Raw genomic sequence first — 27,039 nt, 5'->3', positions numbered from 1 at the left:
TTTGTTACATGAACCTTCCCACTTCCCATCGGGATCAGAGATGCTGGCACTGTGCAATCTGCATCCTGCCATGGTACTGGCTTCAGGCTGCCATGGTAAAATCTCCCACTGCCTCATGCCCTGTACAGGCAGCAATGTTGAGTGCATGTGTAAACACAGCCTTTCTGATCTGCTGCAGATAGACACATCCTGCACTTGTGTTTTTGTGTCCGCCCTTCCAGGGCAGGCAGCCTTCTCTTGGCTGTACAGGTTCTGAATGGGTGAGCTGGAATGAGCAGATGACAGAGATTTCTCTCCATTTCAATGCTTTTCTGGCCAAAATCCTCTCTAGGATTCAACTCAGCAAGATCTCTAAATACAGCTGAGAGCAGAATTTGGCTCAAGGAGTGCTTCCCCATTTTATTCCCTACAGCTTTTCATTACCACCTTCTAAATCTGTAACGAAATCAGGAGTGTTTTTACGGCGCTCTCTATTAGAGGGTTGCTAATAAGTAGCTCCATTAAAAATAGTAAACATAAATCATTTATTCATTTTATGCATTGCTAAGTCCACTTGAGAGTATTTTTGGCTGAGCCAAGACACAAGTAAGGGTGTTTATTATTATCTTACTACAGAGATCAGTTAATAAGGCAGTTATGAGAGATGTTTGTTAGGAGGTTCTGGGGTGCCCGGAGGCTACTGAAGTCATTGTCTGGGGAAGAACACCACCGCCGGAGTTAGCAGGAGTCTGATGGCACCAAACCAAACCCCTCGAGGCCTCTGTCTGCCAATTAGCAGAAAGGAGAGAGCAGACATCAGGTCTGAGCAGGGGAACTGTAAACAAGTGAGCAGGTAGGAACTCCCAACGCAGCGGGGAAGTGTCTGGGGCCCCCTTGGAGGAGCCTGGAAGGGCTCAGAGCACGGGGAGAAGGCTGGGAGATGGAGAGGGAAGTGGGCTCAGTTTCCTTCTGCTCCTCCAAAGCAGCAGCAGCATTTTCTGCTGTCTCCTCAGGCCAAGGAACAGGGTTCTGCACCTCTGCAGCTGCAGGTCTGTCATCGCTCCCCTTGCCACCTCCCAGTTCCCTCTGTGGGCCCGGTAAGGTAGCATCATACCCTGATGATCCTAAAGGTCTTTTCCAACCTAGTTGATTCTATGATTCTGTTCCACAAACTGAGCACCTTGATGCAGCTCTGCTTTCCCTGCCAGCCAGCCCATTCCTCTGGTATGAGGACCCCAAACACTTTCAGTCTCCCCAAGAAGGGAGTAGCTCCTTTACTCACTCTCCTGCTGCACCAGAAATGATTGACGTCCAGGCTAGTGTGGTAATGACCAAAAGCCATCAACTGTCTGACCATGGCCGGATGGTCTTTGCTTCCACCCTATTTCCAGAGAGGTCGATACCACAAAAACCACTCTTGTAAGTGGTGCCTTCAATCCAGAGGCCAAGGACAGAATGTGTCTTAAGATTAAATGCTAAAGTTCAAGGCGAGCAGGAGAAAGGGGCATCTTCCTCTTCCCATATTTCTGCTTTTTCAATGCTCAATAACTTCTATTTCCCGCCCACCACTGCAACAGGAGGGGTGACAAGAGCTAAACACCCCCATTACTGACTTGCAGAAGGGAGGTTAACCCAGTCTCCTAAAACCAAAGGAAAACCACAGCTGTTCGCCCTCAGTCTGGGGTGTGTCAAGGAACCTGTCCATGAGGGAAGTGTTTCTGGTTATGAATTATACACTGCAAAATCCCTGTGGCTCTGTCAGAGATGCCCTTTGAGGTGCTCCAGGGGTAGCCTGTACCAGAAGCTAAATTCTCCCTGTGGGATGGTAGAAATATTACAGTAGTTGCTGCAGAAGGGAGGGGAAGAAGCCACTTTCTGATGTACTTTAAAGCCAAAAAATCTGACTCCTTCTATCCAGCATCAACAAGGGATGATTTTACGTAGCTTTCAAACACTTAAACTGATTTGCAGCAGAGAAACCATCTAAAAAATGCAGACCCTTTTACTTGTCCTCCCCAATCCACCTAACCCTCAAAACACGGCTGTATGAGAGATATCCCATTTAACTTGTGCATGGGAGACCCTATTTACTTGAGAGTAAACAGTCCAAGAGCATATCCCAGATCTGACAGTTTAGGATAGTACCTGAAGTAGAGGACTGTTCCTTGTCAGTGAGGGAAATATTGTCATTCCCATTTTGCAGCTGGTAGATTGAGAAAGAACGGGCTTGAACAGCTAATCCAAGCACACAGGAATATCTTAGCCTGAAAAGTGAACCAGGATCTCCTGACTTCACCCAGTGGGACTGCTGTTGGGCAGATTACCTTTTTGTCTCAGGAGATCCAGTAAAGCTTTCAACAAATCTAGCATGAATGACCCAGAGCTGACGTGTCTCAGGGAGCTCTTCCTGCACTGCAAGAACATAGGTGGAAAATAAACATTAGATATATCCAATTCATTATTTAATAATCTATTGGGGTTTATGCTGGAAGAGCTTACTCAGAAGTGCAACCAGATTTCTATTGGAATGAGAAGAGCAGCTATCTGATCTTACCTCTGGAATTCAGCTGGAAGCAAGAAAGCTCTGTCTGCATTCCTTCGACTCTTCTAACCTATCTCTGTGGTGTTGTTAAGTGCAGAGGCTGTGCTCTCCTTTGTACCTCTTCAGCACCTAGCTTGGTGAGACCTGATTTCAGATGGGAGCTGCCCTGAAAGCAATATAACAAAGAACAACAGTAAATTTCATTTGCTCTGAAGAGCATCCCTCCTTGGACAACCATTCCCTGACAAAGCTCTAGCATCGCTCTGCCTGGAGAAGCTCCTCCTTGATACAGACAGTGAGACACTGCAGAACCACCATACAAGAGAGTTCAGCAGACACTTTACAAGACAATTTCACTTTTAAAGAGATTAGGTTGATTCCTCTCCATAAATTCAGTAGCTACCCCAACTATACCTCATAGTGAAAACTATCTGACAAGAGCCATGAATTATATCCAGGATAAAATGTTACATTAAAACACAGATAGGGGAACTTAGGAAGTATGGTTTTTTGTATGGATAAAAACCAATTCTGCTTCAAAAGCAACTACTGAGCCATTTTTCAGGTCAGGAACTTGAAGCCTGGGTGTTATAAATCCCTCATCAATGTTTCCTTACAGCTATAGTAGCTGACACATCTGAATCACTGGCAACTAAAAGCATGCCAGAAGAAATGAGCACCATCAAAACACATCAGGAGGAGACATATAGCGATTGCTTCTCTAATGCACCTGACTGCTGACGGAACAGTATTAGCTTGCTTTCTCCGAGAGTGGCCCTGTGTAAAACGAGTTCATAATGAACAAATGTCTGTCCATGAAGGAATTGATTTAAGTGTATCAATTGAAAATTAGCCCCCCTATCACTAGAGGGATGGTTTGAAGCATAATTAATGTGAAAAGCTTAATAGCATCCTTCTTGAGGTTCAATCAAGGATCTCTGATGGTGGTGCATGGGCACCGCTCTGCACACTGAGTGTAAATGACTCCCTCTTGCTCTGATCCATTTAAGTAGCTGTAAAATCTTGATTAGATCCATGTCGGGTGGGTTTAGTTCAGAACTGCCCAGAAAATTATCCCTCCCTCCCCCATAAAACATTAGCATTTCATTAAAAAAAAGATGTTGCTTAAGCAAATCATTGTGGATAAAATCATATCCAGGGGTTTGTTTCTCTGGTGAAAAATGCATGTGAAAAGGTCATGTTTATGTCTAGATTCAAACAGACAACACATCTGTTGTTAGCATGTTGATCAAGAGCATTGTTTGCTCTAGATGATAATCCAAGTTAAACCACAACCAAAATGAGGTTGTAACTTTAATATGAGAAGGAAGAAAGTCCTAGAGATTACTACTGTACTATCGCTAAGTGTAGGAGGTATCTGCACACATACATGTTAGGGACACGGGTTTCGATGTGTCTTGTAAGCTGAAATACCCTCAAATGGAGGTCTCAAGATCTTTTGGGTTTGAAGGTGGTTTTCTCTCATGCACACAGAGTGCTTGTTATTTCTGTTCCTCTCTGCTCTGAGGCAAGGAGATTGTTCTTACATGCTCCTATCTTTAGTGGACGTGTGTGATGTTCTGACAAGGAAGGGCACATGAGGCTCTCTAGAAAGAGAAGAGCTTGGGGTCAGCTGTGGGGCATCAGGAAAATTCATCATGATAACTCACTGCCCAAGACACAGAAGACCCCAGGAAAAAGCATGGCAAAGCATGAGCTGGGGGCTAGGAGAACCGCTCTGGCATGTGGTATTTCACAGATCTCTGTCCCAAAGAACCCATTTTTCCCATTCTTTCCAGAATTCTGTGATCCTGGCATGTAAATAATGAAGTCTAAAGATGTTGTGTCAACAACTGGTGTAAGAAACACTAAAATTCACTATTTCTTTTCAAAATCTGAATTTTCCAATTTTGGAAGTTTTTGGACGCATTAATATTCCATTAAGTTTTGGAAGCATTAATATTCCAAGAACACATGAGGACATTCTGCCCGCCTAAATGTATTCATATTTCACTTCTATGATACCACCAGAGTTTAAAAACCAAACATGTGAAGAAGTATTTTAGTTTTTTTTTAAATAAGATCTTTGTGGGTTCATGTTAAATGATAATGTTTGAAGAAATCTGGGCTGGTATTAATCATTTAAACTACTCATTGATTTAAATACAACTGTACTGATAGATGAATATGCATCTATTGGTCACATTAACCTGCCTTCATCAAAAAGTATATTTCATGTAATAGATGAAATGCTGCAAAAATGAGTCATTGCCTTCTACAGCTAAAGTAAGACCTTTAAAAGAGTGAAATGATGGAGGATTTTTAAAAGCCATGTTCCCATATTTTTGGAATACCATGCCTCCATTTTTAAGGCTTGATTTCTTCTAAGTATTTAGAGATCCCTTCCCACAGCCATTCAAAAGAGTATTGAAAATTCAGTGCCTGATTAGTCAGTTCTTCATGACTTGGGCCCTCAGAGCCTTCTGAAGCACCAGTGACTGTCACATCAGAAAAGAGGAGCGTGTATTCACAACACTTTTCCTCAGTACACTGGAACTAAACCAGTCTTCAGTGGAAGAGCATGAAGCTTGGGGCTCAGTTCTTCACTTCTTACTCTACCAACCCCAAACAGGAGCAGCAGGGTGGACAGAAAGGCATCTTCAGGCTTTCAGTATTCTCCTTAGCTGCTGCAGCAGTTTAAACAGCTGTAATTTCTATCATGCTCACAGGAGAAATAGGAAGCATCTGCTTTGTAGCCACAGCTCCTATTTCACGTGTTCCACCCAATGCCATTATTTAAAGGCAACTTGTGCAACTTCTCTATTTATTACTCGTTTGCTTTTCCTTTTGTTGCAAGAATCAAGCTGACAGCTAAACACACGTACCTACATTATGAAAGCATGCTCGGCAAGAAGAAGCTAATGGAGATGTCATACTCTTGGCCTAAGCCCTGAACACTGACAGAAATGCATGACAACTGTTGCTTCCTCGAGCATGACAAAGATGCCATAGCAGGATTGCAGGATACAGGTACCTGTGCTCCAGCAGCCTCACATTGGACCAGGATCCAGGCTGCAGCAGCATCTGTAGTAGACAAGTTCAGGCAGATGACAAGATGAATCTGGGGAACAGAGAGATCTTTAGTTACTAAAGAGACCTTTGGTAAGAGGTTAATACCTCTGAGTGTGCCTTTTTGGTTAATCCTGGCATGAATCGTAACATGCCAAGGGAGGCAAGTGCATTCCTATCCCATATATTGCAAGAGAGTCTCCTTGGCATGGTCAGAGCCACCACCACAGCCTCCCTTCCCAAAATGCAGCCTGCACATAACAGGGAGGCTGAGGTGACAGGTATCACAGACAGGACTGAACAGTGTCTTACTGCAATGTTCCAGCAAACCCAAGAAGGTGTCTCAGCTGGAGGACTCAGAACCCACCACACTATTGCAAGGGGATTATATTATTCCTGATGCAGTAGGAATAAACCCCATTCTGTACTGTCATATGAACACAGCGGAGCCTTTTTTTTGCACAGCAAAAGCCTCCAGCCACAACAGCAGCAAGAATTAAAACCACCCTCACAAGATGTCCAGATACAGTATATGTTTTATCATTCTTCTGCAGACATATGTTTTGTGTGACTTGGTTCACTGATTTCCTTTTTGTTTTCAAAAGCTAACACATGGCCCTGAACACAAATGACACTTAATGTTTTATTTGTTCAACTCAGTTAAAATCACAGCACTTGTTTTGTGGAGCTTTACATAATAATGTGCTGGTTTGTATGGCTTTTATGTAATTCAATTTCAGTAAACTAGCCTGAAATAATTCAGAAAGTCCACAGGGAGTCTGTGAATTCAGTGTTAGGGACTTGCATTTTGCACATGTACTCATGTCAGGCTTAAAATTCAACTGGAGTGTGGGAGTTAGTTGCTTCCCTGTCCCTATATGGAGCTAAAACCCACAACATGCAGCAGGATAAATTCTTCCATCTTATCCAGGACTAGAAGGGAGGGCTGCTAAACCGTGATGCTCAGCTATTCAAATGGAGAAGTGCTGGGAAAAATGAGATGGTTCAAGAAAACCATCTTTAGAGTAGAGGTTTCAAAGAGGTGGGAACTGATTGTCTAGTGGAAGGCTGGTATTGCCTGATAGCACTGATGGACCCACTGGATGAAGGAGATATGTGACAAAGGAGATAAAAGATGATGGTACCTGGCTGATCAGTCTGGAAAAAGAACAACAAAAGGTCAGCAAGAGTAAGAGACTGCATAAAATGTCTGAGAAGCCATGAGCTGGAGGAAACCTGGACGTCTCAAAGATGCTGACCAAGCTCCACAATACGGCATAGAGCAGTGAGGAAACCAACGCAGGTTTCCTCATTTACTGTTTTGCTCAGGTCTGTTGTTAATCATTTCTGACAAACCTAAAGCATCTCTCCTGAACAGATCCCCTCCTGCTGAACAAGGCTGGACCTCTGGGAAGGAGTGCTCTTGAATGGAGGGAAATGAACACAAGCTTTGAGGGTGAAGTCCTGGTTTGTGGAAGAGTAGAGCACATGGCTGATGTTCCTGAAATCCAGGGAAAATGCTAGTGTGACCACACAGTAAGGAGAGCCTAAGAGAGAGATGACCCTGAGTAATGGGGTCAAACACATCGGTCAAGTTGAGGTTGAACCAAGGGAGCTTCCCTGGGCACTCAGGCACTGCTGTGCTGTAGCAGTGAATCAGAAATGAGACAGAAGGGTCTCATTTGGGAATCTGACTTTGCTTTTACACAGAGGGTGAAAGAATTCCACACAGTCCCCCAAGGCATCAGGGGCTCTGAGAACCCCACAGTATGTGCCCAACTGCAGCAGTAAGGATCCACAGGACACGAAGGAGTTGGCTCTAGATCACCTTTGAAAACAGCAAATGAGTCTTTCTGAAATTGTTTCCCTAAACCCGACTGTTTCTCCTGGAAAACAAACGAGCCGCCAGATTTATCACACTTAAACTGCATTTCTCCTCCTCCTCCTCCTCCTCCTCCTGCTTTCCTTCCTCTTTCTCCGCCTGTTCTGCTTTCATAGAGACAACGTATCGAGCAGTGGGATTCTGACATCAGAGCAGGTTGCGACACAGCAAAGCATGACGAGCAGAGAGGGAAGAGGCAGCACGCAGGCACTCACAAGCTCGTCATGCATTCAGTGCTGCTCGTCACCTGTGATGCACCCCGCGCTCCTCACCCTGATAGGACTGCCACGGAGGGCTGTGTTCCTTCCTTCCTGCTTCAGCTGAAGCTATGCTGCAGTCCCGAAGGTTCAGAACTGCTCCACATCCGTGTTTTGAGTTACAGACAGTTCGCTGTGATACGCCTTTTTCTTGGCTCCATAGACAACATGACTGCGGCGGGGTTTGAGAGAAATCAAAGGCAGGTTTCCCTGGGAGATACACATCAAGCTGTGCCTGTGTCTCTGGAGTGTTGCAATACAGCTCATAGCAACCAGGGAGAAATCAAGTCTCCTTTCCATGGCAAGGGCTTGAAAAACAAAACAATTGGTCGTATCTTAAGAAACACAGCCTCAGAGGATTGGTTAAGAAGCTTCCTCTGTGTATTTGACCAGCATCAGGACCACAACGCCAACAGAGTCAAGATGAAGCCCCTTGTCTGAAGAGATCACTATTATACTTCAGATTCCTAGTAAGGTTTTAAGCAGTACTTTGCCAGCGAGAGGAGGGGGTAAGGGGAAGGTAATGAAGTGACAGCCCTTTGTTGTACCAAGGCAACTTGAGACTTTTTTTAGGATGTTATCCATCAGCCTGTCTGGCCACGATGTATCTGTCTGCTCAAACAAGCCTAAATAATGCAACGTTATATCAATAATTAATAGGCACAAAGGTCAACAAGTTCAAGATTGTTACAGGCAAATGAGAGCTGAAGGAAATGGCTATTTTCAGGCAGCTGCCAAGCCCGACGGGGCAAGTGCAGCTTTGCAAGACAGCAAAGGCAGGGTGTTTGCAGTGCCAGTGTGGAGCACAGCACATGGGACACAGCTCTCCACGTTTACATCTGCTTGGTCCCTACTTACTGACTTATGGAAAATAGGAAACCACTGGGGTGGCACCTCCCAGGGAATAAGGGATCATTCCCTTGGAGGAAGAAGGGCAGAACCTACCCTTTGATTCATATCTTCACTGGAATTCCCTGTTAGTTGTAATTCCTCACCAGGTCACATCCAATACAGAAGCCTCCTGACATTACTTAGGGTCCAGGGACATAAATGCAAGACAGAGATTGCAGCTTCTGAAACAAGCAAACAAAGGAAGCAGACTATGATTGTGTAGACTTCATCACCTCCAGGCATGGTCAAATACCCACATATCCCATGTTCAAGTTGATCTGTGCATGCACACCCCTACACAATGGGGGTGTGTTTTATTTAACAATACATAGGCGACTAAAAACCTCAAAATAGGCACAAGTATGGTCGGTGTGAACACAGTATCTTGGTGAAGCAATTATACCGTGTATGTTAAACTTGTCTTGACAGTAGTAACTTAAATGCATGGGGAAAAGAATTAGATTTTGGCTAGGTTACTTTTTGGTTGGCCATTTTGGGTTTTGGTTGTTTGGGTTTTCTTTTTAAACACAGGTCTTGTATAGGAAAACATAGCAAACATCACAGCTACAGCTTCAGAAAACCACGGCCCACTTAGAACCAAGGCAGCACAGAAGGGAAACTGAAAGCAGAAAAGAGAATCACAAGCTCCAAAGACAGTTCTAGTAAGAAGTCATTTTAAAAAGCAGATGACTGAGATAGAAAAATCCCAAATTCATATTTACAGTAAACTTTGATTTTAAAGTTGTGAAAAGTGAGTTACTGAAGATTCTGTCACAGGGATTTTCTTCACAGTGAAGCCCTAGGGTACGTGGAGGCTGTGTTGTGCCCTAGCCTGTTTCTATAGAGAACACTGGCTCTGCTCGCCCAAGGAGTTCCACCAAGCTCAGAGGAGTGACACCAACAACCAGTGAGGTTAATACATGATGCATCTCTGAACTAAAGTGGACTCATAGCATACAGTCAATGCTCTCAAGAATGAGTTATGAAGGTTTACTATTTGCTGCCTTTAACAGAGCACGTGGCTTTTGGGTTCAAGGGAGTTTCTGACCCACCAAGGAATCCACCTGTGGTGGTGGCTGAGTGGGGCTCATCTGAATCTGAATTTCCATACCACTGTAAGCTTTTACAATAAATACCAACACCATTTATTGCTGTAACTTCCCTCAGGACAAGAGGTTCACATTGCCTAAGGAAAATGGGCCTTGGAAAGAGCAAGGGTCTCTGCAACCCCGGGCAGTGACAGGAGCACCCAGCTCCTAGTAAAGGCAATGTCCCCATCCTCTCCTAGTCCACTCCCAGCTTTCATGGGAGCAAAACCAACTGCTTGTGAGCCCATTTATACCTCTGAAATCCTATGAATGATCCCAGATATGTCTAAAGAGCAAAATGTACTCTGAAAGCATCTGCAAGTGATTCTAAGCTGCAAGACATTGAATAGGAAAAGGAAGTACCTGGAACGTAGACTTAGGTGGAGTGTAGATTTTCCAAATTAAATATATTACAGTGCTATAGAAATGATCAGATGAGAGGACTCCTGGCAAGAGATGTGGTATGTAATTTTATAAAGAGCCTTAGGGACGCAGACACCCAATTCCCTTTCATTCTGAGTGGCTCATTCCCTTCTCCTCCTTTGAACATCTACCCAGGTTACATGGGATGTCATTAGGTTTCCTGCTTCTCTCTTCAGGGTAAAACAATGAAGGCCATGTTTTTTTCCAATGTATAGCATTGGATTTCCAGGGTTCAGTCCCAAAGTGAGGGCAGCCACCTCATAGTTCAAAAGTAAGGAACAGGGTGCCCAGAGAAGCTGTGGCTGCCCCATCCCTGGCAGTGTTCAAGGCCAGGTTGGACACAGGGGCTTGGAGCAAGCTGCTCTAGTGGAAGGTGTCCCTGCCCATGGCAGGGGGTTGGGACTAGATGAGCTTTAAGCTCCCTTCCAACCCAAACCACTCTCTGACTCTATGACTCTATCATAAAGACACCTTTCCTTTAACTTAGTTGTCCTGGAATCAGAAAGCATCTTCTATCACTACACACAGTCCTTGCCATCTTCTGACTCTTGTACAGTTCTATTTCTCTGCCCCCTCACTATGCCAGCTCCATGTTTAATGTACAAGATTCCTCTGTTCTTTAACTCAAAATAGCTTTGAACAATTTAGACAAAAGAACTGAATTTCAGGAGATACTGTATTTTCACAGCAGAAAATTGGTGGTCAGCAAATTTACATGTTTCGGTTTGAATGTCCAGTTACTTGATCTCAACTCCTTTCTCACCCATATGGTAGGAAGGATTATTCTTCTATTCAAGCCTCACAGTCTTTTAATGGATTTAGGGCACAGCTCTTAAAAATGTATAAGAGAGACAGGCATTGCATGATTTTGCTATGGATATTTTATGAGCACGTCTGGGTGCATGCTGTGTGCTTGAAACAAAAGACTGCACAATTTGCTACCAGGGCAGGATCTGTGTTATTATGTCTTGCTTTCAAGACTTCTGAGAAGTCTTGGGCAAGAAAAACCACCAAACAAAGGCATGGGAGAGACACCATGATTTAGTAAATGGGTCAAGACAGCACCGATACACTGCATTCCTTGTTATTAAGAGCTATAATTCAGTCATTTGCCAGAGAACAAACCCAATTTAGGAAGCAGCAGCTTGGCCCTTTGTTTTTTATTGACTGCTATTTGGGGGTTGCATTTGTCTGTTAACTGACTCTAACTACTACCTTGAACAGGTGATACCGGGACCTAGGCGGCTTTTACTTCTGCACCTGCAGCAACCATCATAAGGTATTTTGGTACCAAGAACCATTTCAGCCATTCTTTATCAAAGGAGTGATTAATTTCCATCTGGAGCATAGACCTCCATTGCTACTGGGCTGATTAAAGGCTTTGGTTAATGCATTTCAAAGTATCCAATTTGCAGAGAAGACATCAATAATGTTCAGGCATCTGAATCTTTCAGATGTGTTTTCAAATAAATACTCCTAAGGGAATCTGCTTTCCTGAGGAAGTGGGGTGTGCTCAGTACTTGGTACCTTCCCATCTCCATCTTGATGGCATTCCTTGGACACATCTTAAGTGTGAAATCACACTCACCAAGGCCTCAGTCTACCAATGCATACTAAACGGTTGGGTACAATCTCCAGCCCAGCAAGTCATGACAAAGGCTGACTGCCAGATGCTGGGAGGGCACCCCAGATCCAGACCTTCTCCCTTTGGGAGAGTTTCGACTGTATGCAACAGCAACAACCCGAATTCTCTATCATCAACCTCAGCATGAGATTGCAGACACTGGCAGGTGGTTTCTCTGTGGGTTGTAATCTCATTTATCATGCTGGCCCTATATACAAGAAAGGAAGCTTTAAAACTCTTGCAATGCTTTATCTATTCCTTGAAAACGATAGACACAGGATGGAAGTAGGGATACACAATCCACTGCTCATCAGCATTTCCAAATGTACTTCTCTCACCAGCCCTGCAAATACAGCAAATGATATTTGTATTTTCTTTATTCTATTTATTCAGTTTTCACTAGTAGATAATAAAGAGCAATACACTCATGCAGTGCCTTACAACTGGAGAGCTGAAGGAAACTGCAAAGCTCAGTACCATTAACATATACCCAAATTCTAAATGCCAGCACACGCATACATGGGCAGCACCTCATCTACAGCTAAAAATGTCAGTGCTTTTCTTGTTACCTTACTCATAAATGGACTTTTAAAGAATCAGCTCTGCCAGAGCTATTAATTCAATCTTCTGTTTGAGTGCAGATTCATCACCGGAAGGGCACAAAGGAATTCTTACACATTACTTTACACATCACTATCTCATTTTTCTTATGGGGTGTTTTGAGTCTCTTCGAATATATTCAATGGATCCACGGTTTATACAGCAACCCCATCATAATACTTAGAATGTACACAGCCTTTTGTAAGTAGTAGCTTATTATACCAAACACAACAACTTCTATTTGCTATTTATGGGAATGCTCTTTCTTAAGATGCTTCATAGTAGAGAAATGTAAATACCTCTGAAGTGGTAGTTTCTATAGAAACTTATTTTTCCAGTGAATTGTAGAATAAACAGCCTAATTTTCTACTTTGCTTTGAATCCCACAGAATCTGGAGCGTCTTTCCAAAGTGGCAGATAATAACACTTTGCAACTCTAGCCATTTATGTCTTTGAAGCTTGATGTGAATATGAACTATTTACCCCTTCACTTCTGTTTCTTTACTGGCACAGATTGCCCATAGATGCCCCATCCCTGGCAGTGTTCAAGGCCAGGTTGGACACAGGGGCTTGGAGCAAGCTGCTCTAGTGGAAGGCGCCCCTGCCCATGGCAGGGGTTGGAACTGGATGAGCTTTAAGGTGCCTTCCAACCCAAACCACTTCATTATTCTATGATTCATGCATATCCTTAGGTTATTGTCTCACTAAGAAGGGGAGATAAACCAGCAGGTAATGACTTTAGATAGAATAGGGATCACTGCCTAACAGCTTGCTGTGCACTCACAATTTTATTGCTGGCTCTGTGAGAGTTCATCTTGTCCTAAGCTTGGAAACCATCAGTTTCACTCCCCTTGAGAGAAGCTCCCTCTCAGTAGAAGCTCTAGAGTAAGGGCTTAATACAACCCTAAACCAGACAGCAGAAGCAGCAGCATCTTTTTGGAAGCTCAGTTGGTTTTACTCAATGGATGTGTGAGGAGTCAGCAAGTTCATCTCAGTCAGCCGTTGCATGGTGAAGCAGAGCATGGAGAAACATTGGGCTGGGGCTGGTTTGTCTACAAGGCTGTCAGATTTCGGGAACACTGATACTGTGAACCCATTTTACTTGGCATTGACACAGCCTGAAGAAGCTCCCACAAGAGCAACTATGAGGAATTTCTGTCATCCCCACATCCCATTAGGGAATGCTCTGCCCATCGGGTAAGTTGAGGATGGAAGCTGAAAACTTAGTTGGGCTGAGTAACCACTTCTGACATTTTTGTCAAGACACTTTTTTGCAGGGACAAACACAACACTTAAACCACAGTGTGAGTGCAGAGAACGATGCCCATGACCAATGCTTTCCAGTGAGGAACAGAGATTTGCATCCCAAGACTTCTCCCCACTGCCCTGGGGCTGGTTTTGCTCCTTAGTCTGCTATGGAAAGCTGCCTGAGCATCAGGCACTTCATCCCCCAGGATGTTTAGATGCCAGCTCTTCATGTGGCTAATTGTGCTGCACATCCCGGTCCCCAGTCCTGCACAGATGCCGCACGTTAGTGCTGAGATCAGAGCTGTAGGAGTCAGCCCTCCTCCACACACCAGATGGCTCGCTCTGCTGCGTTTGTTTTTAGTGCTTACCTATCTGCTCCTCGACTTCTGGTAGTCATGTGGATCTGAGAAGGGAAAAAAGAGAAGACTTCCCCAACAACTAACAGGAAGAAAAATAATCAAGAAGTTTCCTGTTCACATGTTATCTCAAAGCACAGAGACCATACGCAAGAAGCATTCGGAACCGTCTCAGAATAGAGAGGAACCAAGAAACAGGGGCAGTCAGAGATGTGGAAAGTTCCTTGGTAGCCAAACAGCATGGACAGCTCAGTCAGTGCCTCTCTGCTCCAGAGGCAGGAGACGCACTTCAAACCAGAAGCTTAGATCGCCCAATGTTCTGTCTGGCTTCTAGTTTCACTGCAGAATGAAGAGCAGGTACTTTCCATTTGTCCTTCCTAAAGCAGCAGTAGATAAAAGATGGTGAAGCTGTCCCCATTTAGCAATCAGAATCTGATTTCACTCTCTCGCTTCGAGGAATGGACATGTTTTGATTCTATCTAAAGACAACAGCTTGTACGTCTGCACTACCTTTGCAGGAAATATAAATACATAAATAAAGAGCAACTAGTGCAAGTGAGGCATTTCACAAATGTGTGAGATTTCCTCTCTGGACTTCTTCAATCTGGTACAGTCCTACTAAGTGTTGTGATTTATTCTGCATGTTGAATGAGATCCAGCTCCTGGGGGGATGTAATTATGTCTAAAAAAGAAGTTCTCAAACTCGATTGCATGAAGACTTAAAGTGCAGCCCATCTGCAGTCTCAAGAGTCGCAAACAAGAAGGGAAATCGGGAGCACTCTAAAGGAATTTTTCATAAGCATCTTAGGAACATGTTGCAAAAGCCAATCTGTGGATACTTGACACAGACAATTGTGGTCATGCTTATATGCTAAAATAAAGTATAGGTCATTTTATCCCTAGAGCCTTGGATCGTGTCACGGTAGCATTTGCACTGGTGGCCATCTTCCCGTGCTCCCTTTCCCATAACCCTCACTTAGGATGATAAGCAGGTCAGAAGCAAATCCAAAACATGATGGGATCAAAATTGCATCTTGTAATCAAGTTGTAGTGAAGTCAAGCAATAGGGGCAATGGCTCAGTTCACAGCAAGAGAGATACAGCAAAGTATCCATTAAAGATAGCTCTATAATGAAAACACCCTCAACCAAGTATCAACTTTCCCCTGATACTTCTTTTCCTGCTGCAGATCTTTCCCACCTCCTGCTTTGGGATTCTCAGTGCTACAGTCAATGAAATCAAAGAGCAGGCCAAAAGTGCATCATCTCTTCCAGACAGGGGTTTCAGTTTTGGAAGGAGCCAGAAAGACAAGTGTTACCCTAAATAGGCAAGCTGGGTATCCTCGTGGAAAAAGCCAGGCTTTTTTCTTTCCCCCCATCACTGTGTTTTCCTCCATTTTCTTCCTATGGCTAGGGCTTGATGAACATCCATTTTCCTTTTCTCCACTGCTAATTGTTGCTCCCACATCCTGGTCCCACTTAACTACATCCATACCCTTCCCTACCGCAGAACCCCATTCTCCCTATCAGTGGTTTCACTTCCTCCTCCACTTCTCCCATCGCCAGAAGCCCCATCTCCTCCTGTTCCTGGTGGAGAGAGCTTTGCTCCCCATCTGATTTGAATTCCTCCCTCTTTATGTGGGTGATGCATCATTCTGGGTAATGCCATTCTAAAAACTCTAAGGAGAGGGTAGGTAGACTCAAACCTAAGTGGGAGTTCATATGAAGTACAATGCTAGTGGGTGCCTTCAACCACAAGATGAGAAGGTCCCAAACTTCCCTGGTGTATAAACAGTGCCAAAGGGCTGGATGCTTCCTCATGGACATATGTGTTGATGGCAACACTGCCAAAACCAGCGCTGTATTATAGATATGAACATATAACATTTAGTATTTAATATTCATCATTTATCATAATAACATGATATAATTATGTGATACCATAGATCAAAGAAGATTCAGAAATAATTTAGTTAGAATGATTATTTAGAAGAACAAAATGTAATAACTGAAGAAAAGTATTTCCATTCCATTGTAACATCTAGGGGGACAGACTTCTTACCATTAAATGCTTCTGTATCATTAACAGTGCCCTTTCGAAGAAGAACCACTGAATGTAACATTTTTCACCTTGTGGCTTATCAACTACTGTCTTTTCTGATGAAAGCAGAGTTTAACTCTTGTCTTAGCCCTGCAGAGATTATCTCAGCATATGTATCATCAACAAAACCCCCTTCTAATTACAGGGTGATTAGAAACAGTGGTCATGTAGTCCCACTACAGCCCATATCTCAGTGACATTTTCAATCTCAGTCAAGATCTGATCCAAGGCAAGATATGGAATTTTTCCCGATGGACGTTCTTTATCACCTGGGCACATGAAACAGAAAAGCTGCAGTGTGAATTTGTCCAGAACTTGATGTGCTTAACAAATCGCATGTTGTTTAATGACTTTAATTAGAACACCTACATGTTTTGTTCCTGTTCCTTATGCAGCTCTTACATGTGACAAGAGACTAATTTTCCAACAGAGGAGGGAGAAGGAGAGGGAACAGCTTAAGGACTTTTAAGCGTGTCTTGTTTCTGAGAGGCAAAAATAATACCAGCAATATGGGGCTCTGTACCAGCTACGTCTTCAGTGGCTTCTTTAAAACTTGTTTAGCCCATAATTGAAGGCTAATTTTCCTTATTGCCAATTCTGTCAGCTCACACTGACATCAGAAAACCCAACAGTGTTCTTCCTGGCTTGTGCTTCATCACCCGTAAAGAATCCTGAAAACTCCATTTCCCTCTGTGTGCATGAGTATAATCCTTCAAATTAGGGCTTTGGTTCTGTTTGTGCAATACCCCGTACGTAGCAAAATCTCTGTGGTGGTTACGTACCCCACCAGTCACTCCATGCACTGGGGTGCCCTGATTGCTGCTCCAGCCATAAAGCTGCAGTTCTCTAGGCTGTAGCTCAACTGTGATTGAGGTTGGATGTGCAGGGATCCCCAGCACATCTCCCAGTGTCAGCTCTCATGTCACTGCATGTGCCTCTGGGATTTCAGTGGATGTAAGCTCTGCCTGCCTGAGGGGAGCACCTTTTGCTCAGGGAAAGGTGCATTACACACCTGCACTGCGACCCAACTTCTGTGGGTACAGATAGATCTCTTCCAACCACCTTTTATGTGCTTCCTGCCTGACCGGGGCAGAAATAAGGAGCTATACAGCTAAACCCTCAAGTCTCTAAATATCTACTAAAGACCAGTGTAGAATCATAGAATCAACTAGATAGGAAAAGACTTTTAAGATCATCAAGTCCAATCACTACCCCAGGACTGCCAAGACCACCACTAAACCACGTCACCCCAAACAATGCATTATAAACAGCCAAAAAGGGCTCAGTCTGGCATAAAAATCCAACAGTTTGTTACAAGACTGAGAGGAAACTTCACCGACAGAAGGATGCTGTGTTGCCTCTCCAAGAGAGTCACCTCTTACATTGAAAAATCTATTTAAAACCAATAAAACATCTGTTTTCCTTTGGTCACACTTTTTCTGTGCCTGATCCTGCCCCAGTTCAGATTCCCATGGTGTCATTAAAGAGACCACAAGTGACAAAGGAAGCAAAATACGTGCAAGTGTTACATATGAAAGTCTTGAGGATAAAAGTGCTCTCGTTTTTGAGCAATCTGACCTTGCAGGGGTTTTCGCTTGGATTTCAGACAGGGGCTAGCAACATTTACAGTAACAAGCAGTTCAATTCTCACTCAAATCACAGAGTGATTCAGCACTGCAAGGAAAAGCAAGACTAAATGTTGTGAAGTTTTGACAAACCCAGCTGAGGAATGAGCAAGCGGGAGTCCAACTTGGAAGCAGATCCAGAGTTTGCATCTGAGGAGAGCTTTGCTGATGATATTTTGGAGGGGGTTTGTCACAGGGTAGTCTTACTGCAAAGTAAAATCCCATGTGTGTGCTGAATCCAGCGCCAAATAATTCCCTTCTGGGTATAAAACTGGTCGAAGAATTCCAGGAAGCTCTTCCTTACCAAGGAAGCTAATTCAGAGTCCCTAGATACATACCAAAAAGATAACTTTCCTTCCATGTTTCTCAATCTCAGGCACCTCTTTCTGGCTTCAGGGCAACTCTATCACTGTTTTCAGAGTTCTCATCTTTCACTTGTATCCACAAGACATCTGGCCCTGAGGAACTCAGGCCCAGCCTCTACTTGTCTCCGGCTTGGAATAACTTGTACTGCTTATGGATAGTGTTTCTTGAGAGCAACCCCTTAGATAACCTGCACACTCAGATAAGCCCCGGTTCCCTTCCTGCATCTCCTGACAGATCTGTTGATTTGTCCAGCTTCTGGAGGAGACACTTTGAAACCAGGAAGAGAGGGGTCAGATGAGGGGTATTGGAGATAAGGAAGATGGAGGGACCTGGGGGAGGGCAGGGAGGAGGTTACACAGGACCAGGGGCTGGAGCTGAATTGTACTGTAAGATACTGTGGGGCAAATGTGCAGCATGGCCTGCACAAACCCCTGTGACCAACACAGCTGGCAGATCTCAGTGTGAATCTCTTCACTTTCTACACTTCACATGCAAAAAGAGCATAAACATTGTTTTTCCCTCTGGTTAATTCTGATGCAAACAGAGGCAAGGTCCAGTTACACGAAGCTGTGCTCCCCCATCCAGGTTTACATCGAGTCTCTGCTTCACAGATACCAAACTGTGAACACATCAGGGCTGGGAAGAAATGCTTCATTCCACATCCAGGCTGGAACAACAGCCGAAAGCTGGCGGCTGGAGCAGCAGCTGGGATAACCTCAGATCTTCAGGAGAAGCCATCAAGGGACACTAAGGCTGATCTCTTCCTCTGCCTATTGCAACATATCTGCTTGGACTGGGATTCCAGGCCATTCCTTTACTGACAAACGTCAGCAGCAGCGTGTGATTTTGAAGGCTATTACATCTGTGTCCTACTCACGCGCACTCCAGAGGTTCCTGTTTCATATCCTGTTCTGACCACTCTCCATTTATCATGTGGATTAATTTCAAGTACACACAGGGTGGGGGAAAAAGTCGGTATGCCTGAAGATTATAAAAGCTGAGAATTTGTCAGGGGTTATAATAAAGCTTGGTGTTAAAACCACACTCCCACTACACAAATACACGTGGACACAAGGCACAATGAGTTCTATTTCAGATGACAGCTAAGGCACAAAAATAAGTGGTTTCCAACAACCTTCCAATGTGCACCTTTGGAGATCTCCTAACTTTCAGAGTCCTCACAAACATCACAAACTGAATGCAACAGCCAGTAACCTTTACTCCTCCCAATGAACTGCATTGATGCCAGTCCTTCAGAGGCAGTGGATCTCTGTGAAATGGGAACATTGAGCCCTAACAGACACAAGATCAATGAATTTGAAAGGAAACATTTCTTTCAAATAGTCAGAACATAGAACCATAGAATCACAGAACAGTCTGGGTTGGAAAGGGCCTTAAGATTATCCAGTTCCAACCCCCCTGCCACGGGCAGTGATGTCTCACACTAGACCATGTCACCCAAGGCTCTGTCCAACCTGGCTTTGAACACTGCCAGAGATTTTACCACCTTCACCACTTCTTTTGTAGGGAAAATCCTGTCTCTTACCTGTGAGAAAGAAATGTTTTAATTTCTAATAAACAGACCTTTTTGCATCTGAAGGCCATACTGCTGCATGGACATTCCTGCGACAGGGCAGCTACCACAGCCCTTTCTGCCATCAGAGAGCTCCTGCAAACCGTGCTGCCTACGCCTGCAGAGGTGGGATTTCAGGCTTCTGTGGGGTGTCCTCAACTGACACCCACAAAGACTCAACATGCGATTCTCCCGACATGATTTTTCCTACCATCTACTGCTGTGCTGGGCACTAATCCAGGGAAGTTAAAAACCCTCCCCCATGACACCCACTCAGCACAACAGTATCTGTTTCCCAGTCCTTCTGAGAAGTGTGCCTGTTATTCTGTTCTAATATTGTCCCAAACACAACAGTATGCCCCTATGTTAAACAGCAAAGGAGGACAGTGACAGGACAAAGGGCTGTAAGCTGAGAGAGGGGAGATTTATGCTAGACATTAGGCAGAAATTCTTCCCTGTGAGGGTGCTGAGGCACTGGCACAGGGTGCCCAGAGAAGCTGTGGCTGCCCCATCCCTGGCAGTGTTCAAGGCCAGGTTGGACACAGGGGCTTGGAGCAAGCTGCTCTAGTGGAAGGTGTCCCTGCCCATGGCACGGGTTGGAACTGGATGAGCTTTAAGGTCCCTTCCAGCCCAAGCCAGTCTGAGATTCTATGATTCTATGATAACTCAAACTAAGCATTTAACTACAGGCTAAAAAGATATCCCAGCTCAAACCCAACAGAGCACCACAGCCACTGACTAGTGCTTGTGACCCTCTAGTAACAGTGATCACGCCAGGACTACATGATCTACATTCAGCAGGGCTACATTCAGCAATCACACTTGGAATATTCCATGCAACAAAACCCCAAGTGCGGGTTGTCTGGCTCTGGTTTTCATGCTGTAGGTTACAGATGTTTTCATAAACTAATCTGACTTGCAATCAGTAAATATGCAAGTCTGAGACACTTGATGTGGGAACTGTATTTCCCTGGTAGAAATGCATTCCCATACCACCTCCAAAGGGAGTGTAAGTCTTCAGTGAGTAATACAGTAGCCCTGCTCCTATAGCCTGCTCATATTGTCTCTGAGATTACCTCTCTCCACTGAGCAAGAAGTGCAACACACAGTTACTGCTGGTTTCCAGTAAGATCTGAGACCAGACCAAACTCTCTGCGTTACTGGGTTCATATTATAGTTTAATGCGCTACCGTGTGCTCCTATGAGCAATACCCAGCCCTTCTATGAGCTCTAAAGCTGCAAGAGGTAGAGTATATCCATTGTAAAGACTTGGTACTAGTTTCTATTTCAAGCTAATCTTCTCTGACAAACAGCATTTATTTGGCAGCTGGGCTTTAGGATTCACATGCATTTCCTCTCCGTCTCTCCAAGACGACATGAAGATCTTTTTTCTTCCAACTCCCAGTGTAAGATGTGCCTTAAAAAAATCTCCCGGATGGTTTAAATACCAACACAGGGATTCTCCCGAGGGAGAGAAAGAGGGGGGCGTCTACCACATGAAAAGAAAGGATCCCTCCTGCATCATCAGTTCTCCTTAGAAACTTAGAGGAGACTGTTCTGTGTACATAACAACACAGTCTCTGTTACAGACTTCTTTGAAGTCTGAAGAAAGGGATGTTGTGAAAGGGAACTCCTACAGTGCGCAGTGCATTTAGTCTGCCTTTAGGTCAACCCAGATGGAGGAGACAGGGCCCGCATGGCTTGCTTCACCTTCCTCTCTCCCCTTCTGGGAAGGGTTTCATCAGTGTCATAGAGATGTTCAAGGGTGCTGCTTTCTTGAAGCACAAACCCCCTCTTACTTCACTACAGGCCCAGCAGATCCAAGTGGATGATGGAGAAGGTTATTTGCACCAGTTTGTAGCACTTCACAACTCAACAGGTTGAAAACTGAATATGCAAATAAATGCATCTGAGGAATGAAAAAATATGGTTTTCTCAGACACCAAAAACGTTCTGCTCTTCTTGATCCTCATTTTTGTCTATTTTTCAATTTCTTAGAAGAAATCTCGAATGGTGCTTAGATATATTTAACTGTTTCTAATGCACTATAAAGAACAGTGAAGAGCTTGCATCTCCCTGAACATCATAGAATCACAGAATGGTTTGGGTTGGAAAGGACCTTAAATCTCATCCAGTTCCAACCCCTGCCAAGGGCAGGGACACCTTCCACTAGAGCAGCTTGCTCCAAGCCCTATCCAACCCGGCCTTGAACACTGCCAGGGATGGGGCATGACCTGCAGGCTTCAGAAAGCACATACCCCTTTAAAGATAGATCTGTCACTACAGAATCAGATATAATTAACACTCTCCAAGGGGGGAAAGAAGAGAGAGAGAATCACCACAACATATCAGCCACAGATTAGACAGAGTATGAAAGCAAGAGATTAAAATGTGGATTGTGGCTCTTGTTCAGATACACATCTTTAGTGGAGTAAATTTCACCCAACAAGTCATTTTTCTTCTGTTAACCAACCACTAGTCTCTGGTACTGGTGTTCCAGGTTACTGACTGGGTTGAAATACATGGAAAATGAACGCAGCGTGCAGATCCTGGATACCTGTAGTATTTGGGCGGCTGTTGACACAGCAGAGGCTCGGTGTACTCCTGCTGCAGCCATGTTTCCTGTTTCTATAAACATGCTCTGTTTGAAAAGGGGCTACTATGGGCACACATGTGCACTTTATAGCTAGTTTCGTGCCAACATAAATCAAGCCCAAATGCCATCTCGGTGACATAATATAAGGCTTATGCCTAAGGGAGTCCACATACATAAGTAAGTGGGTTCCAAAGTAATTAATTTGGGGAGTCCACTTACATTTCAATCTCACAAGCAGACAGGCTGCCCTGTGGTTCCCTTGGCTTTTCAGCGTCAGACTCCCCAAATTTCACTCTTCCATTTCCTTCACTTCCTCACCTTTCAGGGTCAGAACTTAACACCGCAAAGGGAAATGAAACAGAGAAAACCAAACCAAAACAAGCTGCGAAGCAGATTAAAGCCACGTTTGACATTCAGAGCTACACGGTTCCTTCTTCAGTTGCAGGTATGAAGTTGTAATAGTTTTGTGGCCACAACGCCCAGTATAAACATGGGGGTTTTAAAAAAGGAAGGTTTTAAATGCATCCTCACTCAAAAAATGTCACAGCTTTTTAAACATACTCTATTTAATGTTCAAGTCAGCTGAATTCTAAGTTGCTTTCTTACTTTTGCTTAGAAATGGTCTGCAAAGTAGACAGAAACCCCCTTACACTTCCCTCAACCCTTGGTGCTCTAAAGGCACTGTCTCTGAGGGGAAGGTGCTTGCAAACCAAGCCACAGAAGTATATGCTTCTGCTTGCTAAGAGGGTGGACCTGTCTGCCCAATGTCTTCTCCTGCGTGGGACCGAGAGTACTGCCATCAGCCTGTGGCTCTTGCAGAATTCCTGCTCTGACTGCACTGTTAAACAACTCTCTGCAGAGAACTGAACTTGCTAAAGACAGTGTCCAACTTCTTTTGCAGGAAAAGCAGAAAACTAATTCCCACTGCCTCCTGCAGAGGCGGGATCAAATGTAAGTGAAGAGACATGCAGTTAGTCATGGGACAAAACGGCCCATCCAGATTCAAGAGGAAAGATGTTTCATTGCTTATCCAATTTGTACACACTGCCTGAGTCATTTAGCAGTTCATGGGATCGACCTTAAACCAAGGATTCCCATGTTTTTTGAAGCACGGAAAGACTCATAGAATCACAGAATAGTTTGGGTTGGAAGGGACCTTCAAAGGTCATGGACCCACCCTGCAATGAGCAGGGACATCTTCAACTAGATCCAGAGCTGATCTAGCTGGAGCTGCTTCACACAGCCAACACAAAGGTTATTAGCTTGGTCGCACAGTTCCCCCTATAAGATGCTCACACCTCATGAGGAGCTCTGAGGGATCTCAGTGTATGTCTGCAGATCCTAGTCTATCCTTAAACTGCAGTGTTTCCAGATTTGTTTGTGCAGTACTAGTGCAGAACTGCTTCTAGCAGACAGACTGATTCAGCCTTCATGCTTTTTAAAGACAAGAGGATAGTGATCATATAGACATTTCCAATGAGAGCTCTTCTGGTCCATTTTAAATGTTCAACCTGGCTTTCAGAAGAGATTTCAGCCTTGCTTCTGATTTAGTCTGATGAATGTGTAGCAAGTTCCAGGGCTGCCTCTCTTCTTAATGCACCTATTTCCAGGAGTTCCCACAGAGGTCATAATGGTCGATACATAATGAAGGAATACAAGAAGCTTGTAAGAGAGGTCAGACTTCATGGACCTGATGAGAAACATCCAGAAAAAGACCATAAAAGCTACTAACAGAGCATTAAGAAAGCATGGCAATGACTAACCTTTCCTGGTGAGTAAGTGCTTACAGCTAAACCTTTACTATCCTACTAACCAGGCAGAAATGAAAGACCCTCACTTCCAAGGGGATTATTGCATTTCTTCTTTCTCATTTAAGACCTAGAAAATGAACCTTCAGAAAATGATGCTGTGGTTTTGAAAAGCCAGATACAATCTGCTGAGCACCAGTGGCTTTTTCTACACAGACTAAACAGACATCCAGCGCTGCCATGATCGGGAAGATCTGAGGGAGGAAGCAGATTTTGCTTCTTTACACTTGAAATTCTTCTTCTGTGCGTGCCTTGTGCCTGAAGAGATGTATACAGAGGGGGAAAAACGTGGCTAAAGGAATTATTCAACACAACTTACAAGCGCCTGTGGATACTCCTGCAGAGACTGAGAAAACATGCAGAGAGATAGACTTCTTATAAGATCCTCCTTTATTTTAGAGGAGAAAATGATGTGTATGATTTTAATGTTATGTAAAGATGAGCAGGTAGAATAACTGAACAAAGCCATTAAACAGGACTAAACTTCCCAGTTATATGATTTAACTTCATTTGTGGTCATACAGGACCCTATCGCTCATGTGAGAAGACAATTCAGTCTTCAGAAGGACCAAAATGAATGTTCACAGTTTTAAAGGGTGGGTCTCAAAGGTGAAACAGAAGCAGCTTTTCATCAAGTTGTCCCAAATTTAGAACCAAACTCTTCTTCTGCTGCAAGGCAAATGAATGATTCTTCCAAGCTGGGGATGGAAGAGTCCTGAAAGCAAATGCAATGCAGTGATCAGCCACGTTTAACACAGTAATAAATGAGATGAGAGTGGAGGAGTTACAGCAAATGTGCAAGTAGGACAGAAACACATGCATAGACTTGAGGCTTGCCTAAAGTTTTTGAGGTTTCAGGAAAAGAAATGTCTTCCATCACATCTTGTCTCTTGCTTTCATGAGCATTTTGCAATGTCCAAATTCTTACCAGCAAATTCTTACCAGCTAAAAAGAGAACAGCACTCTACTTTGCACATGATGGTATGATGCCCTATGCTGGTGAGATGATATCCTATGCTACATTAGGGATCTCTCTGCTCCTTCTTTTATCTGTGGTTGTAGCCACTAACAAAACTTTAACAGAAGAGTAAAAAGAAGTTTGCAATAGGCAGCTATGGGCAACTCTGACCACAGGAAGTTTCTTTCTTCTCCCTAGAAGCCAAAGCCTGAAGTCATTCCTGCGCCTTATACAACTCTTAATTATTTTCAATCCTTGCTGTAGTCACTGGAAGTGTCCCCATAAACTGGATAAATCCACCTTTTTGAGGGCTTTTCTGAGTTATTCCTGGTGATATCTTGTGGCAATTGATTTGTTTAAAGATCCAGGTATCTTCGAGGATGCTTTAATCAACAGCAGATTCTGGCCTCACCACAAAGCTCCTGAAATTCATATGTCTTTAGTCCAGATGAGCCACTTCAAAACTGCAAACAGGTACCCACTGGAGGGGCAAAAATGCAAGAGTTCCCCCAACCAGCTGGTAAATATGTGGCCCAGCTCCCTGCCTACCGCAGAACTGGGAAGAGGAGGTCTGAATCCAGCCAGTTGCTCTTCCTTACCCTGCTCCAGGCAGCTGTACCCATCAGCCACCAACCCAAGGAGACACGCTATGGAAGTCCACCTTCTGCTGTCCCTGGCAACCAGCTTGTGGCTGTGGAGAAGTCCTTCAGCAAAGAGTGAGGAATATGAAGGAATTGGGAATACACCTTGCAGCTTCTGCTACTCCCAAATGACGTACTCTTAGGGAGAAGGGACAAGCAGCCTGAATTACTGGTGTTAAAGTTGGGGGAAGAGGTCGAACAAGTCTTGAAGGCTATGTGGGTAGACAGGGGAAAGAAAAGCAGAGAACTTCTGGTATAGATCCTTAGGTCAGTATAATCAGCAAAGGATCATGAAATAAGCCAGGAATGAAATCATGGCTTGAGCAATGATTCTGTGCCACCAATGAAATCCTGTGGGGAATAGTCATTGAAAGGGTAGGCTTAGCCTGGGCTTTTCATACTTCAGAGCACAGGCAGTCTGAGGGGAAATGATTTATGAGGACAGAGCTAAATGCTTATTGCTAGGTTAAACAACAAGTAATGGCAGACATAACAGTCTACAAATACCCATAGGAGTAAACGTCAAGGAGCATGAGGAATTGTTTTGAACAGCAGGATATATTTCCTGAGGCTGAGGTGCAGTGGCTTGTGATACATTTGTCCAAACAGCTGAAGTCCTGGTGGTGGGGACTACTAGCCTGGGCAAAGCAAAAGAAAGGCAAGGAACAAATCTGTGGTGCTGGACAAGTGAAAGAGATTATTCAAATCCATCCCACGTTCAGATGAGCTCCACATCTCCATCGCAGCAGAAGCTATCTGCAATGTTCAGCAAAGTGTATAGTTGGAGACAGCATTCTGGAGACATACTGCAACTGCTTTTCCCTTTAGGATTTTTGTGAGAGCAGCAATTACAAACCTTATTTAATCAAGGCAGTTTCAGGTTGATTGTATAAATGAAGAAGTCACACAGCTGCTATTGCAAAGGAATAAGCACACAACATTACTCAGAGCTAGAAAGACTCTCCACCACAGCAGTTTCATTACAATTAACATCAAATTTATCCTGCACAGAGGATGAGTGTTAAAATTGCACCCTATCTCATGCCCACTTAAGCCCCTGAAATAGCTCTTAAATGGACTTGACCTTCATTCTGTGTTAAGCACCTGCATGAGGGGTGAGATCCAGCCCAAGGCCATGTCACAGTAAAGGTTTCAGTGGAAGGCCTGGGGGACGCGCCTGATGCTCCTTCACATGGGAAAAAATCGCTGCTGGGAATACACTGAGCAAGAGGAATGCAGGGGAAAGGGAAGGAATGCCAAGCAAAAGGCAAACAAAACAAAAAGGACCTATCAGTTTTGCATGGCATCGCAACCGCGGCAGGGTCAGGAACATGAAGCTACAACGAGCAAGGTAGAAAGGCAGGATGGGATCGCCTCTGCCTCCCTCAGATTGCAAAAGTATCATGTAATTAAA

At 44.1% G+C, this 27,039-nt stretch overlaps 1 protein-coding gene and 1 long non-coding RNA gene across 16 annotated transcripts in view; both read right to left on the bottom strand.

Annotated features, from left to right (window-relative positions):
- Positions 1–27,039, bottom strand: part of FGGY (FGGY carbohydrate kinase domain containing) — a 448,818-nt gene that overhangs the window by 205,516 nt on the left and 216,263 nt on the right. The window lies entirely within an intron of this gene.
- Positions 7,533–14,848, bottom strand: LOC134165935 (uncharacterized). Of its 2 annotated transcripts, none has more exons than XR_009965699.1 (3): positions 12,325–14,848; positions 10,847–10,962; positions 7,533–9,239 (listed from the first exon to the last, which is right to left on the bottom strand). It is a non-coding gene; the product is annotated as an uncharacterized LOC134165935 (long non-coding RNA). The 2 variants fall into 2 exon arrangements; XR_009965700.1 differs by lacking the exon at positions 12,325–14,848 and adding an exon at positions 11,830–12,292.

The sequence above is a fragment of the Pezoporus occidentalis genome, unplaced genomic scaffold, assembly GCF_034315485.1.
Source record: "Pezoporus occidentalis ecotype Australia unplaced genomic scaffold, CSIRO_AGI_Poc_V1 ctg25, whole genome shotgun sequence".
NCBI classification, from domain to species: Eukaryota; Metazoa; Chordata; class Aves; order Psittaciformes; family Psittacidae; genus Pezoporus; species Pezoporus occidentalis.
The sequence above is the reverse complement of the archived record's forward strand: the minus strand, read 5'-3'. Positions and strand labels throughout refer to the sequence as shown.